The following is an 18,327-nucleotide window of genomic DNA, read 5'->3' on the forward strand; positions in this document are numbered from 1 at the left end:
ATACTTAATACCTTGTGATGTTGATCCTTCTATATCTTTTCCTCAGTAGAGAAGCTGTGTTCTTTAATCTGAGCTTCTCTCTCATTTCAGGGACTTTTCTTTTTAATATTTCTGAATATTTCTTCTGTTTTATATGTTGCATCACAATGACAGAGGCATAAAATATCCTTCTGTTATACTAGCTTTGCCTTCTATCAGCTTCTTTCGAACTTGTTTTCTGATATCGGGACTATCTCAAGCCTTTCCTTTATCCCATTAATATGACTTTAGCTCCTTCTTGCTCTTTCTAATCTATCAACTAGAGGAGTAATGATTCTAATGGTGTCGTCGCAGTCCCAGTTGATCTCTGCAGACTGCCTTTATTACCTACTTCTGTTGTTTTAGGGGCTTTCATTTTTCCCCCCTTCATATTGCCACTAAGTCCTTGCACACAATGAGTCAATGTAAGACAGTCTCTTAAGCTCTTAGAATGTGTTTTCTTTCCAAGTAAGATTTTTCTGTCTCTCTTGTAGGTCATGTCACTTTTCTTCCCTGTATTTCTGTTGTGCTTCTATATAATTGCAATGCCATTTCTTTTCGTCTCGCTCGTGCTTAACATGCTTTGGTTGCTCTGGAAGTGTGTCTGTGAATTTTCCAGGATCCCCTTTCCATGAGACCTCTCCTTCTCGTCTTTCTCTCTCAGAGCTGCACTCTGAGATCTGGGTGTTGCTAGCACTTAATTTTTCCCTAGCCTCAGGTCAAGAGAGGAGGGATGATGGAAACTCTGACTCTGCTTTTTCTTCTCTGATTTGGGCAAATTTCCTGTTTCACAGTCTACTCCATCTACCTGGAGTGTGTTCTCTTCCTGAGCCCTTCAGACCAGTCTTCTGGCTTGTGTGTGAGACCTTGAAGCTTATGCTTCTAGTAGATGGGTTGTTTAAAATCTTCATTTTCCTTGTTTCACTTCCACATTTCTCCCAGTTGTGAGCATTCACCCTTCTTCCCCCTTCAGGATAACACTTACTGTGGGTGTAGCCCCGTTATCATGTCAACTGGGGGACAAAAGGGGTTTTACCTTCTGCTTCATCTCTCAAGTTTTGGCTCTTGTGAACAGTTTTTATATTTTTCTTATTTATCTGACCTTTCGTCTTCATTTCTGCAGTGTATTGCCAGAGGTCTTGAGCACCCTCTATTATTTCCTCTCCAGCTGGGAGGGGGAGAATGGTGGTCCCTGGAAGTTTTCTCTTCCTCTGTGGGTTCTTCTGGTGGAGATGTTTGCCAGAGAGCTCCCTTGACTTTCTCACCAGCAGCCTGCTCTCCCAGCTTCCTCTCTATTTTTAGAAATATTAGTAACATTTTGAGGACTTACTTGAATCATCTACTTTCCCTACCATTTCTTCTGAGAGATGCAGATAAGGTTAAAAGACTTCTTGGAGCAAATGAGCCTCTTTTATTTATTTGTTTGGCCACCTCTTTTCAAAGTTTACGTCATGTATTTTTGTTCCTTTCATCAAGTGTTGGAGTGGGCAGATTCTCTCATTGTCTACTACCCTAACTGGGAGGTCCAAACTATTTTGCCATTTTTTTTCATTCTTTTTCTCCTTTTAAAGAAGGTGGGCTGATAGATGTGTATTTTAAAAAATTTCCTATCATGGACTTATGTTTCCCTGACTGTTTTAAAAGTTAAACATATTGGGGCGCCTGGGTGGCGCAGTCGGTTAAGCCTCCGACTTCAGCCAGGTCACGATCTCGCGGTCCGTGAGTTCGAGCCCCGCGTCGGGCTCTGGGCTGATGGCTCAGAGCCTGGAGCCTGTTTCCGATTCTGTGTCTCCCTCTCTCTCTGCCCCTCCCCCGTTCATGCTCTGTCTCTCTCTGTCCCAAAAATAAACGTTGGAAAAAAAAAAAATTTTTTTAAAAAGTTAAACATATTATGTTCAAACAGATTTTTATATCATTTATTTAAATTTGTTATAACTATGTTTGTAACACATTAGACCACAGTTTCTTTTTTGAGCTGCTTCCATCAGTTTTGATGTGAGAGTTATACTGGTTTTATATCAGGACATGGGAAGATGAAATATTTTTATGCATTCTGAAAAATTTAAACAGCATGAGAATTCTTTATTTCTTGAAGATTTTGTTGAATATACTCATGTATCTATCTGGTCCTAGTTGCCATTTCAGGGGTACATTTTCATAACTATTTCATTATTTATCATGGTTTTCAGCCTATTTTTGCCTCTTGAATTAATTTTGGCAACTTTCTAGAAAATTATACATTTTATCCAGATTTTTCTTGCTTGACATCTCAAATTTTTATAATTTTTCAATCTGTGTTTATAAAGCACTTCTCATTTCTTTCATATATATTTGTATTTCCTCTTTTGAATTATTACATGTTCCAGAATTATTTTTTCTTACCTTTCCAAATAGCAAGAGCTTGGATTTCTTTATCAAGCTTAGTCTCCCTTTTTCTAATACATTAATTTTCTTCTTTATTTATTGATTTGAATTTGTATATATTAGAATGCCTTTCCTCACATTTTAGCTGGAGAGATATTTTGTTGGATTATATATTTATATCCCAGAAAAATTTACAGGTTTTCACCATCATCTTTTAACTTTTGGTATTTTAGAGGGCAAAGCATTTTTGTGCTTTCGTATGTGACATGTATATTTTCTACCTAGATTCTTATTTCTAAAGTGAAAAAAGAGGGAGAAGGATGATGTGTCATTGTTGGTCTCATTCTGATGGTCTTTTTTTCAGTTCAGGGAAGTTTTATTTTGCAACATTTTTGGTTATTATTTTTGTTCATTTGCTTTACACTTGAGTAGCAATTATTTGAATGTTGGCTTCACAGTCTTCTTTCCTCCTTATCATTTCTCTCTTTTCCCCCTAATTTTCTACATACTGGAATTTTTTTTTTAAGCCCAATTTGGAAATGGCTAACTTGTCCAAAATCACTGAAACAGTTATTCTAGGATTTAAGGCCAGTTTTATCTGGTATCAAAATCTGAGTTCTTTTTTTTTTCTTAATGTTTGTTTATTTTTGAGAGAGAGAGAGAGAGAGAGAGAGAGAGAGCACGAGCATGAGCAGGAGAGAAGCAGAAAGAAAGGGAAACACAGAATCTGAAGCAGTCTCCAGGCTCTGAGCTGTCAGCACAGACCTGACATGTGGCTTGAACTCAGGGACCATGAGATCTTGACCTGAGCTGAAGTCAGATGCTTAACCAACTGAGCCACTGGGGCACCCCTACTACTTCAAATTTCCAATATATAGTCTACTACTTACTGCTACCAATGTGCTTTAAATTTTCCTATGGATTATTTGTAAATTTTTTGAAGTTCCACTTGCTTCTTTATTTTTTCTTGCATCCTGAAGTTTTTGCAACTTAGCTTTTGTACTTCTTATAGCTTTCTGTGTCAGAGAGCCCTCCTTCTTTGTATTTTCTGGAGAATTCCATCCAGAAAAACAATAACACCACCAAAACAACAGCAATAGAGTAAAAATTACAACATCTAAGAAAGAAAAAAGGCAAGATGAATTTGGTTTATTTTCTCAGATATTTTTTTCTGCCTACAGTACATGATTGTCAGAGGTGAGCTCTTCTTCCATGTTTTCAGACTCAAGATCCATTTTTTTGCCCCTATAGTATTGCTTTTAGGTCTACAAGAATGTTTTTTGGTCCTGGTGCTCATTCTAATCTCTAGATTGCAGGAATTTTTCACCTAGAGTAATCTGTGTCCTGTAGTTTGCATCTTCTCTTATCTATACAGTCTGATTATTTGCAAGAGCTCTATTTTGTAGGTTCACATTGCCATTAGGATAGCCTCTGCTCTGTAGTTTGCTTGGCTTGGCATGATGGTTCTCATCATTGCCCTCTTGTCTTCTGGAGGTGCTGTTTGAGCAAATGTAGATGGATTAGTGGGAACTTGACTGTGGCTGGTGTAAGAAACAGCATACTCATGGCAGAAGATTGGTAGTCCAGCATCATGGCTGTGTGGCTGGCCAGAGAAAGAAGGGCATGAAAGGAACCTGCTAGGCTGAATCAGCTCCATTTAAGGGACCTTTCTGAAGTCTCACAAACACTTTCAATATATGTCATGGACAGAAGTTAGTCCCATCTTCGCTACCCCACCCCAGGTGTCAGGGTAGCTGGGAATGTAGTCTTCTGTTTTGAGTTGCAATATACTGAGTAGAAAAATCAGGGTTCTGAGAAGGATGGGTTGGGGACAGTGTGGGAGGACAGACATTTGTGTAGGTTACTGGCAGTCTTTTGTCACTGCGTGGGTCTTTCTGAGTCTGAGCTGACTGCAGAAGTGATTAAAAAGTGTTCCATTATTAACTGTAAGCTGCAGAAAGGGCCAGCATGGTCACACTTATGATTTCTTCTCAGACTTGCTTATACCCCTTACATTGTGTTCAAACTTATTTCTTCCTCCATCTTCAATGATTTCATGGAACCTGCTTTGTGGGAAAGATGACAAAGTGCTAAGGTCTCACAGCGGGTGTCTCATCTTTCCACCCCCTCTCTTTTGCAGGCCAGGTTTATTCTCTTGAGGACAATGACGAGCAGATTAATCATACAGTGGTTAGTCAGGCTTGGTTCCCTGATCTCATGTCCCCCCTGCCCCACAACCACCACTTTTCTCAGAGTCCCGTAGCTCTGCCTTTGTCTTTCCTGCCGCTACCAGGATTAATCTCCCAAGCACATCTTTCTCTTTCTTCCCACTCTGTTTCTACTAATCACATTAATACCATCAACAGGGATGACTAACACTTTTATTGTGCTTTACTTCCTACAAAGTGCTTCCTCATACTTTTATTTCATTTGCACTTCAAAACCCTCCTACAGACTCTTTTCTTAAATCTTCAAGACGCATGTTTTAGAGGTTAGTGATTAAACAAATCTATGTGGTTAGGTGGTAGAACCCTAACTCAACCCAGACCCCCTAACCCCAAATCTCATGGTCTTTCTACCACATGGTGATACAGGTTGCAGCTCTTATGCATTGTTCTCAGCAGGGACAGTTCAAGTGATAAAATGTCCTGGATCAGCGGTGCATGGAGAAGGTAGCCTGTAAGGTGCGCCTAACTGAAATAAAGATCCTGGGGTCCACATATGTAGAGATAATCTTTGCTACAAAGTAAGAATAAACAGGAACACCTGGGTGGCTCAGTCAGTTAAGCGTCAGACTCTTGATTTTGGCTCAGGTCATGATCTCACATTTTGTGGGATCGAGCCCCATGTTGAGCTCTGTGCTGACAGCATGGAACCTATTTGGGATTCTCTCCCCCTCTCTCTTTTCCTTCCCTGCTTGTGCGCATGCGCGTTCTCTCTCTCTCTCTCTCTCTCTCTCTCTCTCAAAATAAGTGAACGTTAAAAAAAAATGAACAATAAGAATTCCCAGATATCTATGCATAAGGACATATGGACTCTAAAACATGTTTTTTCTCTTACCAAATATTCCTCAAACTGGACAATACTAACAGGACAAACATTGCAGAGGTTAACAAATAATGAACAGCTGCAATAGCAAATCCTCTCTTCCTCTGGAGTGTTTTATCAGAGCTTGTATGCTCCTGGCTTAGTGCTAAATGCTTCACCAAGGGAAGCAATCCATGGGTGGAAGCAACCATGCAGATCAGACGATTACGTTTCTTTCCAGTGGATCAGGGTCTCATAGAATGGCCTCAGATAAAAGAGGAAGCTGCAGGCAGAAAACCATGAACTCTGGTGGCTGGCTGAAGCAGAAAGGCAAATAGATGGTAGCAATGTTGTGATAATGTTTCCCAAGGGAAAGTCAAGTTAGAGCGCTTTTTAGTCAATGTGAGAAGCACAGCACACACAAGTTCAGATCAAGTTTTTAACTTCTAAGCTTGGATTCCTCAAGTTATTTCTTGACTTTTAAAGAAAATCTCTGAAATCTATAATGCATCATATTATTCAAGTTTCTATTTCACTTTAGCCACCATGCTGGCCATATTTAGACATAAACATATTTGCCTAACTTAGCTTCAGTCCAATACATTCAACATTTCTTCAGGAATTTATGATTTTAGTACCAAGAGCAGGCAGTGGTAAGGTGGATGGTTGCAAAGAAGAGGTCTTGCCTCTCATGGAAATATATAACTTCAAGAGGGTCCCTTGTATTTGATCCCTGTGCTGTCTGCTCTTTTGTACGATGTGGCATTTGATCATTAGTGTGATTTGTACAGGCTAAAGATAATATGAGCTAGGTAACTTTTAAAATAATACAATACTTATTTCTGTTATGCATTAATTTATTTATTCATTCATTAAGTCATTCAAAAGATATTACTGAGGTCATTTACCATGTGCCAAGCACTGTTGTATGAGCTGGGGGTACAACAATGAACAAGACAGCCACAAATGTTGTCTTCAAGAAAATAGTGCCTGTGGGATGCACAGTGCCTCAGGAATAGCCAAGAGGAAAGAAGAAATAGACATCACATCTTTGTTTTCCATAAACTTGAACCAAGTTCAAGAAGTTCAAACAAGAAGCCTGCTATCCATTGGCCCAAATATATGTGTCATTGGCCTCTACAGTTAAAAAAATTTAATATTAATGTCTTTAATATTAATGCCTTTAATATTAATGTATTAATAAATTAAATTTAATTAATTTAATATTAATGTGCACTCCAGTGCACAACACTCTCCGTCACTATTTATCGTGTATACCTGACCTACTTTTTAAGTTTACTTTATTCTTGTGGCCCCTGAAAGTGCTGGAATCTCAGACAATTGGACTTACAAATCCTGAAAATTTAGAAAATTGTAAAGAAAGTAAAAAAGAGAAAAGGGTTCTTGGACCCCAGAGACATGTAGGTGGAGACATGGAGACTTCTGGGCTTTGTTGTCAACCACACACTGGAAAGAGATCACTCTCCAACCCAAGGGTGGAGAGAAGTGGGCAGTGGATCCCAGAGCAGTGGATAATTTTGCCTTCTGGGAGGACGTTGCAAGCATGCAGAGGAGAATTGCCCTGTAGGACTTTTGGTCAGACTGGTTTGTAGAAAGGTTACAGAGATCCTCATGGTAATGTGTTACAAAGAAGCAGCAGATCCTGGATGTGGAACAAAATCCATGACATCCCAACTATGATCTATGTGGATTGAGGACCAATATTTGATGACCGGTACTAAACTCTGTGCCACGCCTGGGCCTAGGTATGGTCCTTGAACTTTCAGTTTCACAACCTTTGGGTCAGGAGGACACCTCACACATAACTGAGGTCACATTTTTCCCAGCTGGCATAGCTCTTGGATTTGGCAATAAAGTTGAGTACTGGATAGTCAGGAACATGGTAATTTTTGTACACTGCAGTCAGTGGACTGAGATTCATACCTGTTTTGCTTGAGTATATGAGGGAGCTTCCATCACTTCCCCTTAGAGGGCTGGAGGATGATCATATTTATGGTGCAGGATAATTTTCCTTGTAATCAGTCTTTGCTGCTGTCATTTATGAAAGGCTTGGTGTGTGAGCTCTCTTTTTCTCTTGTAAGTTAAAAATTTTTTTAAATTTATATTTTAGGTAATATACAGTACAATATTGGTCTCAGAAGCAGAATTCAGTGATTCATCACTGGCATATAACACCCAGTGCTCATTACAAGTGCCCTCAATACTCATCACCAATCTAGCCCACCATCTCCCCACCTCCCTCCATCAACCCTCAGTTTGTTCTCTATTCTTGAGTCTCTTGTGGTTTGTTTTCCTTCTCTTTTCCCTCCCTTCCTATATGTTCATCTGTTTTGTTTCTTAAATTCCACATATGAGTTAAATCACATGATATTTATCTTTTTCTGACTTATTTTGCTTAGCATAATACATTCTAGCTCCATCTATGTTTTTGCAAATGGCAAGATTTTATTAAAAACAAATTTTTTTGATGTTTATTTATTTTTGAAGGAGAGAGAGACAGAGCGTGAGGGGGGAGGGGCGGAGAGAGAGGGAGACACAGAATCAAAAGCAGGCTTCAGGCTCTGAGCTGTCAGCACAGGGCCTGATGCAGGGCTTGAACCCGTAAACCACGAGATTATGACCTGAGCCGAAGTTGGAGGCCCAACCGACTGAGCCACCCAGGCGCCCCAGATTTTATTTTTTATGGCTAATATTCCATTGTATATACTTATAGTACATCTTATTTATCCATTCATAAAGCGATGGACATTTGGGCTCTGTCCATAGTTTGGCTATTGTTGATAATGCTGCTACAAACATTGGGGTGCATGTACCCCTTCAAATGTGTATTTTTGTATTCTTTGGGTAAATACCTAATAGTGTAATTGCTGGATCATAGGGTAGTGCTATTTTTACTTTTTGGGGGAACCTCCATACTGTCTTCCAGAGTGGCTACACCAGTTTGCATTCCCCCCAACAGTGTAAGATGGTTCCCCTTTCTCTGCATTCTCAGCAACATCTGTTTGTTCTGTGTTGTTAATTTTAACCATTCTGACAAGTGTGAGGTAGTATCTCATTGTGGTTTTGATTTATCTTTCCATAATAATGAGTGATGTTGAGCATCTTTTTATGTGCCTGTTAGCCATCTGGATGTCTTTGAAAAAGTGTCTATTCATGTCTTCTGCTCGTTTCTTAATTAGGTTGTTTGTTTTTGGGTGCTGAGTTTGGTAAGTTCTTTATAGATTTTGGATACTAACCTTTTATCAGATATGTCATTTACAAATATCTTCTCCATTCCATAGGCTGCCTTTTAGTTTTGTTGATTGTTTCCTTTGCTGGGCAGAAGCTTCTTATCTTGATGAGGTCCCAACAATTTATTTTTGCTTTTGTTTCCCTTGGATGTTCTTTCCTGTTTTGTTGAAGATTAGTTGACCATATAGTTGTGGGTCCATTTCTGGGGTTTCTGTTCTGTTACATTGATCTATGTGTCTGTTTTTGTGCCTATACCATACTGTCTTGATGACTACAGCTTTGTAGTATAGCTTGAAATCCAGAATTGTGATGCCTCCAGTTTTGTTCTATTTTTCTTTTTCAGGATTGCTTTGGGGTCTTTTGTGGTTCCCTACAAATTTTAAGATTGTTTGTTCTAGATTTGTGAAGAATGTTGGTGGTATTTTGATAAGATTGGCATTAAATGTGGAGATTTCTTTGGGTAGTATAGACATTTTAAGAATATTCTTCGAATCCATTAGTGTGGAATGTTTTTTTCCATTTCTTTGTGTAATCTTTAGTATCTTTTTTTTTTTTTTCAACATTTATTTATTTTTGGGACAGAGAGAGACAGAGCATGAACGGGGGAGGGGCAGAGAGAGAGGGAGACACAGAATCGGAAACAGGCTCCAGGCTCTGAGCCATCAGCCCAGAGCCTGACGCGGGGCTCGAACTCCCGGACCGCGAGATTGTGACCTGGCTGAAGTTGGACGCTTAACCGACTGCGCCACCCAGGCGCCCCTAGTATCTTTCATAAGCCTTCTATAATTTTCAGAGTGGAGATCTTTTACTTCGTTAGTTAAGTTTATGAAGTCAGTATTCCCTTGATTGCAAAACCAAACGAAGACCCCACTAAAAAGGGGAATTACAGGCAAATATCCATGATGAATCTGGATGCAAAAATTCTCAACAAGATTCTAGCAAATTGAATTCAACAGTACATTAAAAGGATCATTCACTATGATCAAATGAGCTTTATTCCTGGGCTGTAGGGCTGGTTCAATGTTCACAAATCAATCAACATGATACACCACATTAATAAAAGAAAGGATAAGAACCATATGATCCTGTCAATAGATGCAGAAATAGCATTTGACAAAACACAACATCCATTCTTGATAAAAACCCTCAACAAAGTAAGGATAGATGGAACACACCTCAACATCATAAAAGCTGTATGTGAAAGACCCACACCTAATATTATCCTCAAAGGGGAAAAACTGACACCCTTCCCCCTATGGTTAGAAACAAGACAAGGATATCCACTCTCACCGTTGATATTTAATATAATACTGGAAGTCTTAACCTCAGCAATCAGACAACAAAAAGAAAGAAAAGGCATATAAATCAGCAAGGAAGAAGTCACACTTTCACTATTTGCAGACAACATGATACTCTGTAGAAAACCCAAAGGACTCCACCAAAAAAATTGCTAGAACTAGTACATGAACAGCAAAGTCACAGGATATAAAATAAACATGCGGATATCTGTTGCATTTCTACACACCAGTGCTGAAGCAGCAGAAAAAGAAATCAAGGAATCAGTCCCATTTACAACTGCACCAAAAACAATAAGATAGCTAGGAATAAGCCTCACTAAAGAGGTAAAAGATCTGTACTCCCTTATAAGTTTTTATCGCAGTTCTTTCCTTTTTCTGTTGTCTCCTTCATCCTCATATCCCTTGGTTCAGTGTGACCACATGGCGTATTTCTGAGACTGTAATTCTCCCTCGCAAAACGACTGCTGGGAAGCCCCTTCTTTCTCAGGCCTTGCAGTCTCAGCTCCATTCCATGGCTCTCTCTCTGCCAGCTCCTTTACTCACTGCCTCACCAGAGCTGTCCGGTGAGCTGCTCTAATGTGGGCAGCAACCAGCAGCCTCAGCTGCCCACGGAGACTTCTTAGAAATCCAAATCCTCAGGCTGGACCCCAGACTCAGTGAATCCGAAAGCAGTGGGTGGGCCCCGGAGTCTGCCTTTTAACAAGTCCTCTGGGGGGCTCACTCCAGAGCATGCTCAAGTTTGAGAATCTGTCCTGGACAAGGAAGTCCTTGAAGAATGTGGTGCCCTGTGGCAGGCAAGGGCAAGGGTGCCTGTGGGTGAGAATGCAGCTGTCCTTTATGAAAAACATACTACACACTCAAGCACATGATTAAATCTTCAAGCTCCTCTGTATCAATTACAGCTAATTTCCTCTGCACTGAAACCAATGTTTTGACCTGTGGGCAACTTTGGGGAGAATCATAAGGTCTAGAGATTTTGCTTTATTTTTAGTTCTCCTTGCCACATTATCTTTTTTTTTTTTTTATCACATCCCAGGTGTTTTCACTGATACATGCTGGAGATTATTTGATCATGTTATTATTGGCCAAAATAGAGACAGAGGGAGGGAGATGGAGAGGGAGGGAGAGAGAGAGAGAGAGAGAGAGAGAGACAGAGAGACAGAGAGACAGAGAGAAATACAAAAAGAAAAAAAGATTTGACTTTGCAGAAAGCATGTGGAAAGTTAGATGGAAATTCTTGTGTGACGTGTTGTAAGAACACTATAGATTTTCTTCTGGTAATTATGCATGCTTTATATGAAACTCTTCATAAAAACAAGTGTAGAAAGATGAGATTTAAAAAACCTGAAAACTGGACAAATTTAATATTTCCAGCAAGCAAGTCAACAATCAGCAAGCCTTTTTTTTTTTTTTAGCTTCTGTGTTTCCATAACATGCAAAGATTTGCTGCCTACTTGTTTGCATTTTCACTCAGCAGTCTAACATGAATGGAGTGCCTCACTTTTTCTCAGCCAGTCAAGTACTGATTTTGCATCACAAGGGGAAAATATAAATGTAGGTCTTTCTAAGATGATCTCAACCACAATGTTAGAAAATTGCTAAGTGTTAGAAATCTCAAGTACGGTATTGGCAAGAGCAAAGGTTCACGATATGTGATGCATAGTGTAAAATCCCTAGATTCTGTTTTTAATAATCAAACCGAATAAAAATGGTGGGGCTGTTTAAATCTCTATTAAAAAAAACAGAACCATCAAACCTCCTGGGTAATAGATTTGAAAGAGTGTCAACTATCAATATAGATGATGAAGCAGGAATCCTGAACATTCCCCACATTTAAAGTAGAATTCCCAATGGGTCAGTCACTAACTCTGAAAAAATATGCTTCCTGAATTCCCCAAGAATACTGAATCTTATTTAAAAATGCATTTAGGATAGGAGTATCTCTTTATGATTATGAAAACATTTCACTCCTATGTTACAGTTAGTTCATTTCTGAGTATGTACTTTTCCTTTGTGGCAGTAACCACCCACTCAGAGTCATTTCCATACTGACGTGAATTGTATTTCACTGATGATGCTGTTATATATTATAGCATTCACTGGCTCTTGTCTTCTCCCCTCATTGCCTTGAGGGAAGGCAGTATTTAGGCATCAAATTATTGTTTTAACACAAAGGATGGGGTTGTTGGTCAGGGGAAGTGAGAAAATTTACTTGATTAGCAGAATTGGTTTGTTCTGAAGCTGTTTGTGCAAAAGAAAGCCAAGTAGAAATGTTCATGTTTCAATCAGGAAGAAAGTAAATGTTGTTTGTGTGTAAATAAAGATACTAAAGGGAAAATGAGGCATTTTAAAATGCAGAGCAGTTGCTTTTGGGTTTATCCTCATGATAGTTGCTGATATGAATAATTATGTATTGGATGTTAAATCAGATTGGATTTCCAATTTCACACTCTCTTCACTCTCCTCTTCCTCCTTCTCCTCCCTGCTATTCCCCCTTCCCTCCCACCTCCCACCACTTTGTCATCTGGTATATTTATTTGGAGGATGTGTGCATCATTAAATTCAAAAAATATTTTTCACTTACCTACCCTAGGTGAATAACTGAGGCTGGTATAGAGATATGAAATGCAACAAGAATGGGCCTCTGTGGGGATGCCTGGGTGGCTCAGATGGTTGGGCGTCCGACTTCGGTGCAGGCCATGATCTCATGGTCCGTGAGTTCGAGCCCCACATCGGGCTCTGTGCTGACAGCTCAGAGCCTGGAGCCTGCTTCGGATTCTGTGTCTCCTCTCTCTGCCCCTCTCCCACTCAAGCTCTGTGTGTGTCTCTCTCAAAAATAAACATTAAAAAAAAAATTTAAAAAAAAGAAAAGAATGGGCCCCTGTGGATAAACATAAGTGCAGTGCTCGAGAAGTTAACAATTTAGTGGTGACGCAGACATGGAGACAAAGAATTATAACATAAGGCAGAACTTGCTATATAAAGCTATAAACATAGTTTAATTTGTAGCCAGGTGCATCGTTGCCCAGTACAAGAGAGAATTCATACTTGTTTTTATAGAAGAGATAGATTTGAACTGGACCTCAAAGTATAGATAATATTTGAGAAGTGAAGCTGGAAGTAAATGCTGTTCCACAGGAAGGTAACAGGTGGGAAACATGGCTTGGGTGGGATGCATATGTCATGAATTATGGTTATGGAAGAATCATTAATATAAATTTAAAAACTCAGACTATAACAAAGACTTAAATAAAGGGGTGTAAAAAATACTAAGTGCTTAGCAGAATGCCTCAAATGTGGAAAGCTGGGACCTGAGATGGTCTGTTACATCCTTCCACCCATCTCCTCTGCCACCTTAATGACAGTGGGGCTACTCTAGTTGAGAAATATATTTTCTAACCTCGAAGCCAGAAAGCAGAGATGATATTGGGTAGTGGGTTCTAGGAACAATGGGTTCTATGAATCTGTCTATAGAACACCAAAGTACCCCAAAATTTCAGGCCAGTTAACCAAATAATTACTCACTGTATGTGCTCCCATGTATTATTTGTTCAAATTGGTTCAGATCAGGTTTAACATTTTATAAGCAAAATGGATTACTGAGTCAAATTTTAGAATTAAATGTACTGGATATTTTGCAATCATGTAGACCCAACCTATATAAAAAGAATCCTGGCCAGTGAATTGGCTGGAATTATTGTTAAACAAAAGCCATAACACTGTGTCATGAGGTTGAATTTAGTTTTCCTACCACATTTTTTTTTCAAGTGAGTCACTAGAACAACATCCTGACCCTACAATATGTTACCAACGAAAGCAAATCTTTATTTTTCTCTGGTTTCTCTTTGCAGCCAAGCAAGTCTTTGGCTGTATTATATTCATCAGCAAGAAATCCCCAAATACCAAGAAGCATACCAGCATCTGCATGGGCCATGGATTCAGGACAGATTTCAAATCCTGGAAGAGAGAATTAATCTCCTCCTCTTCTTGGGCATGCTCTAAAGCAAAAAATGATTTCACTGACCCATGTCAGACTTAACACTTTGTTTCTCAGAAACAGAAAGGGATCTTCAGCAGGTCTCATTTGTTGAGGATGGCTGCATACAGAGCATGAAACAGGAAATTGGCCTTTGCAGTGTGCAGAAATGAGTCTTTGGCCATGGTGTAGCCTTGTCTAAAACTCTTAAAGCTAGGATTCCTGCTGAGGCTTACCCTGAGTGTTTACATGTCAAGATCAGATGAAACCTTTTCTCTTTTCCAAGTTAGCACTGCTATTCTAAGAGGTCAGCAAACAGTATTTACATTTAGCAGGGGACATTGCAATGACCAAAACATTGGGTATGGATATGGGACAGGTGGAGACCCACTTATCATTAGCTAACAGTCTGTATCTCCCTACACATAGTCATTGGTAGGGAAGTAGGAATTTTCTTTGACTTAGATCCCCAATTGCAGCAACATGGTCTTCTCCACAGTGAGCTCCTGAGCAGCTGCTTAGGACAAGGACAAGACTGACAGGAATGCCAGATGTGTTTGAACTAGGATAGGGTGTGGCTTTGCATGCCTATCTACAATCCCTGATGTAGCCAGAAGCTTGCACAAGAACAGATGTGGGCTTTTGTTATATTTGAAACAATAGTTTTGTTCACCTCTGAATATAAAATAAGAAATTCTCTGAGTCCTAACACTGAAGGAAGACATAAATTATGATCATGTTTTCCATACTTTAATATCTCCTGAACTGAGAGCCTAATGCCCCAAAATAGCTTATGGTGGGAAAATGGTACACTATTTACATAGTATTTAAATATCTTTCACTACTGTTAAAGTCAGAGTACTGTTAAAACTCAGCATCTGGAGACAACATCCAAGAATATCCTAGGGTGTTTGTTTGTTTGTTTCTGGCACTGTTACGTCACTATGTCTTTCAAACTTTCCTCACTGCATAAAGAGATCTGTGATGTTCTAGAGGAGATATTTTTTTGTCCTTTTCCTACCTCTACAAAGGAGATATTCTTTTTTTTTTTTAAGTTTTTTAAAAATTTATTTTGAGAGAGAGAGAGAGAGAGAGAGAGAGAGAGAGAGAGAGAGAAGGCAGGGGTGGTGCAGAGAAAGAGGGAGAGAGAGAGAATCCCAAGCAGGCTATGCACTGTCAGTGCAGAGCCAGCTGGGGAGCTCACACTCACAGACCATCAGATCATGACCTGAGCTGAAATCAAGTATTGGGAGCCCTAATGGGCTGAGCCACCCAGGTGCCCCTAGAAAGAAGATATTTTTAAATTTTTTTTGTTTATTTTTATTTGTAAGAGAGAGACAGAGTATGAGCAGGGAGGGGCAGGGAGAGAGGGAGACAGAATCTGAAGCAGGCTCCAGGCCCCAAGCTGGAGCACAGAGCCCCACATGGGCTCATGAACCATGAGATCATGACCTGAGCCGAAGTTGGATGCTGAACTGACTGAGCCACCCAGGCGCCCCATAGAAAGGAGATATTTTTAACCAACGTTGACGGTTGTAGCTCCTTGGAAGTCTCTTTGGTTCGTCCTCTTCTATAATGACTAGATCTAGATTCTCAAGTTCCACAAAAGTCAAGGTGTCCTTCATGTTTTACTTCCTGATACTTTAAGAGCTCTGCTGCTCCAATGAGATGGGCTTAGGTTCAGATCCTGGTTCTATCACTTACTGATTATGTGAACATGGTCAACTTATTGCTGGGAGATAGTTCTCCATGGTTGTCTTGTGTGTCTTCACATATTTCAAGCAGAGGCACTGACTGCCTTTGTTTTAGACTTTGTTTCAAGCATGTTTGTATAGTGACTAACCTTTGAAGATAAAGATAGTGTTTCCTTCCAGAGCAAAGGGTAGGCATGCTTCGTGTCCATTACAAAAATTCTTATAATACAGACTGTAAAAATTCTTATAACACATTATAACATTCCTCTAACTCAGTCTATGCATGTGCAAGTGTTGTTACCTGACCCTCTTTGTGTGTTGTATGGGAATTAAGATTCAGGAAATTGACAAAAGAAAATGTTAATACTCTGGCTACTGCTAGTGCTGTGAATAAGTCCTTTGTCTCTGACTCAGGGGTTTCATGTCTTCCACAAGCCTCAATGAGACAATTGAAGGATAGTTTGTTAGCTTCCAAGTATGGTAAAATTAATACTTACTTAATAGTATTAATCCTCAGTATCCTCACCTGTAAACTAGACTTCACAAATAGTACTGACATCCTTCTAGTAAGGACAATGAGCTCAGTACTAATCATATACTAGGCCAACAATCAGTATTTGATAATGTTATTATTTAAGTGATACTTTCACCTCCTACCTTAAATAAACCAATTCTTATGTGTAGACTTATTTTGAAAGAAAACTTCTGTTAAAAGCTTCTGTTAAGAAACATACAATTTCAATTATCCCTTCCTAGAGGTACTTCCTCTGGGAGTCATTTTCTTTTATCTGTGAGAATCACACTTTCTCTTCTCATTTTTTTTTTGCAGTACAATTTTATATAAAATCTTGAATGAATCTAATGTATAAGCTTCCATTCAAAAACAAAAACAAAGTTTCCTTTACTTGTTCCCATGGAAAATACAAGGGAAAAGGAAACTTATAGAAAAACTTTCTTAGCTTAGTTTGACTTATGATTAAAAACTTAATTTCTAAAGTATCTTCTCTTTATTCCATAAGAGAACTATGTGAAAGCACAGTAGAAAAGCTGGTTTCAACTGAACATGTCAGCCTGACCATGTGAGAGCCTAAGCCTAATATGTAGGTTTATTGCTGCCCTTGATACATGAAGACAGAGGACATATAAGTTGTAGATATAATTATGTTACTTTTTTTTAGGTTTATTTATTATTTTGAGAAAGAAAGAGATGAAGCACAAGTTGGGGAGGGGCAGAGAGATAGGGAAAGGGTGAGAATCCTAAGCAGTGCAGAGCCTGATGTGGGTCTCAAACCCATGAACCGTGAGATCATGACCTGAGCCAAAGTCAGACCCTTAACCAACTGAGCCACCTAGGTGCCCCTATGTTACTGTTTTTTAAAAACACATCTTCCTTAAATCCCTTTTACCTATAGGGAATAGTCATAATTGTTTGGCCTGGTTTTATAGGCCCTTCTGATCTGTCCAGCTTTACCTTCAGTACTTCTGCTTCAGTTCCTTTACTTCTTCATAGGTCCTTGAACACTGTATGCTGTTCCCCTTTCTGTAAATTTTAGACATATCTTTCTGTCTGGTATGTCTTTCCCTTCTTTCCACTTAACACACAATCCCATTCATCCTTTAAGGGTCAGCTCAAATTTTCATTTTTCTGGGAGCCTTTCTGACTTTATCCAAGTAGAATTGGCTTTATCTTTTCTTTTTCTGGCTCATGCTCTTAGTTAATATAACTATTCTTTCCTTAAAGAATTGATCTCTCTATATTAATTGAGCTATGATCTGTTTCACCTAACTGATTGCTAGTGGCTTGAGGGTAGAGATCATCTTACTTTTTTTGTGTGTGTCGTCTTTGACATGCACATGGTAGATTCTTTTCTTTTTTTTAAAGTTTTTATTTATTTATTTGAGAGAGAGAGAGAGCAAGCAAGAGAGCACAAGCATGGGAGGAGCAGAGAGAGAAGGAAAGAGAAAATCTCAAGCAGGCCCTGCACTGTCAGCATGGAGCTTGATGTGGGGCTTAAACCCATGAACCATGAGATCATGGCCCGAGCTGAAAGCAAGAGTCAGATGCTTAACTGACTGAGACACCCATGCACCCCTGGTAAATTCTGTTCTTATCAATGGGGCATAGAATGGAACTGGTCCACTTTTCTGAGATTTAAGCCATGGAATTTGTCTTATTGGCACTTGGTTAACCTCAATGGTTCTCAACATTGGTTGCTCAATGGAATCACAGGGAGAGCTTTGAAAAATACCAGTTGTGTGGGCTCAGGTACTCTGATGGTAGCATCCACACTCCATCAATTAAGTTATTTGGTTTTCAGTGGAGTCCAGGGCTTTTTAATAATAATAATAATAATAATAATAATAATAATAATAATGATAAGCACTTATATATCTCTTAGTGTATATTGCATTCTTTCAGGCACTGTTTTAAGTACTTTATTTATATAAATTTATAAGCATTTTTTTTGAAAGTCAACATTGAGAACCACTACAGTCTGGCTAAATAGCAAGAAAATATGATCACTGAAGTTAAAGTAAGATAATGACACCTAATGACAGAACTAAGCTGGATTCTTTTAGCAGAGCCCATATTTTTTGTTTATTTGTTTGTATTTGTTTTAAATTAAATACAGGAATGAAGAACAAATTTCAGTGGGTACAGTGTGATGAGTTGTGGTTAGACCAGAAAACATTTTCA

At 39.1% G+C, this 18,327-nt stretch overlaps 1 long non-coding RNA gene across 10 annotated transcripts in view; it reads left to right on the forward strand.

Annotated features, from left to right (window-relative positions):
- The window catches only part of LOC147581049 (uncharacterized), a 530,577-nt gene that overhangs the window by 13,527 nt on the left and 498,723 nt on the right, over positions 1-18,327 (forward strand). The gene's annotated exons all lie outside the window — the stretch shown is intronic.

The sequence above is a fragment of the Puma concolor genome, chromosome B2, assembly GCF_028749965.1.
Source record: "Puma concolor isolate L17-30 chromosome B2, mPumCon1.1.hap2, whole genome shotgun sequence".
Lineage (NCBI taxonomy): Eukaryota > Metazoa > Chordata > Mammalia > Carnivora > Felidae > Puma > Puma concolor.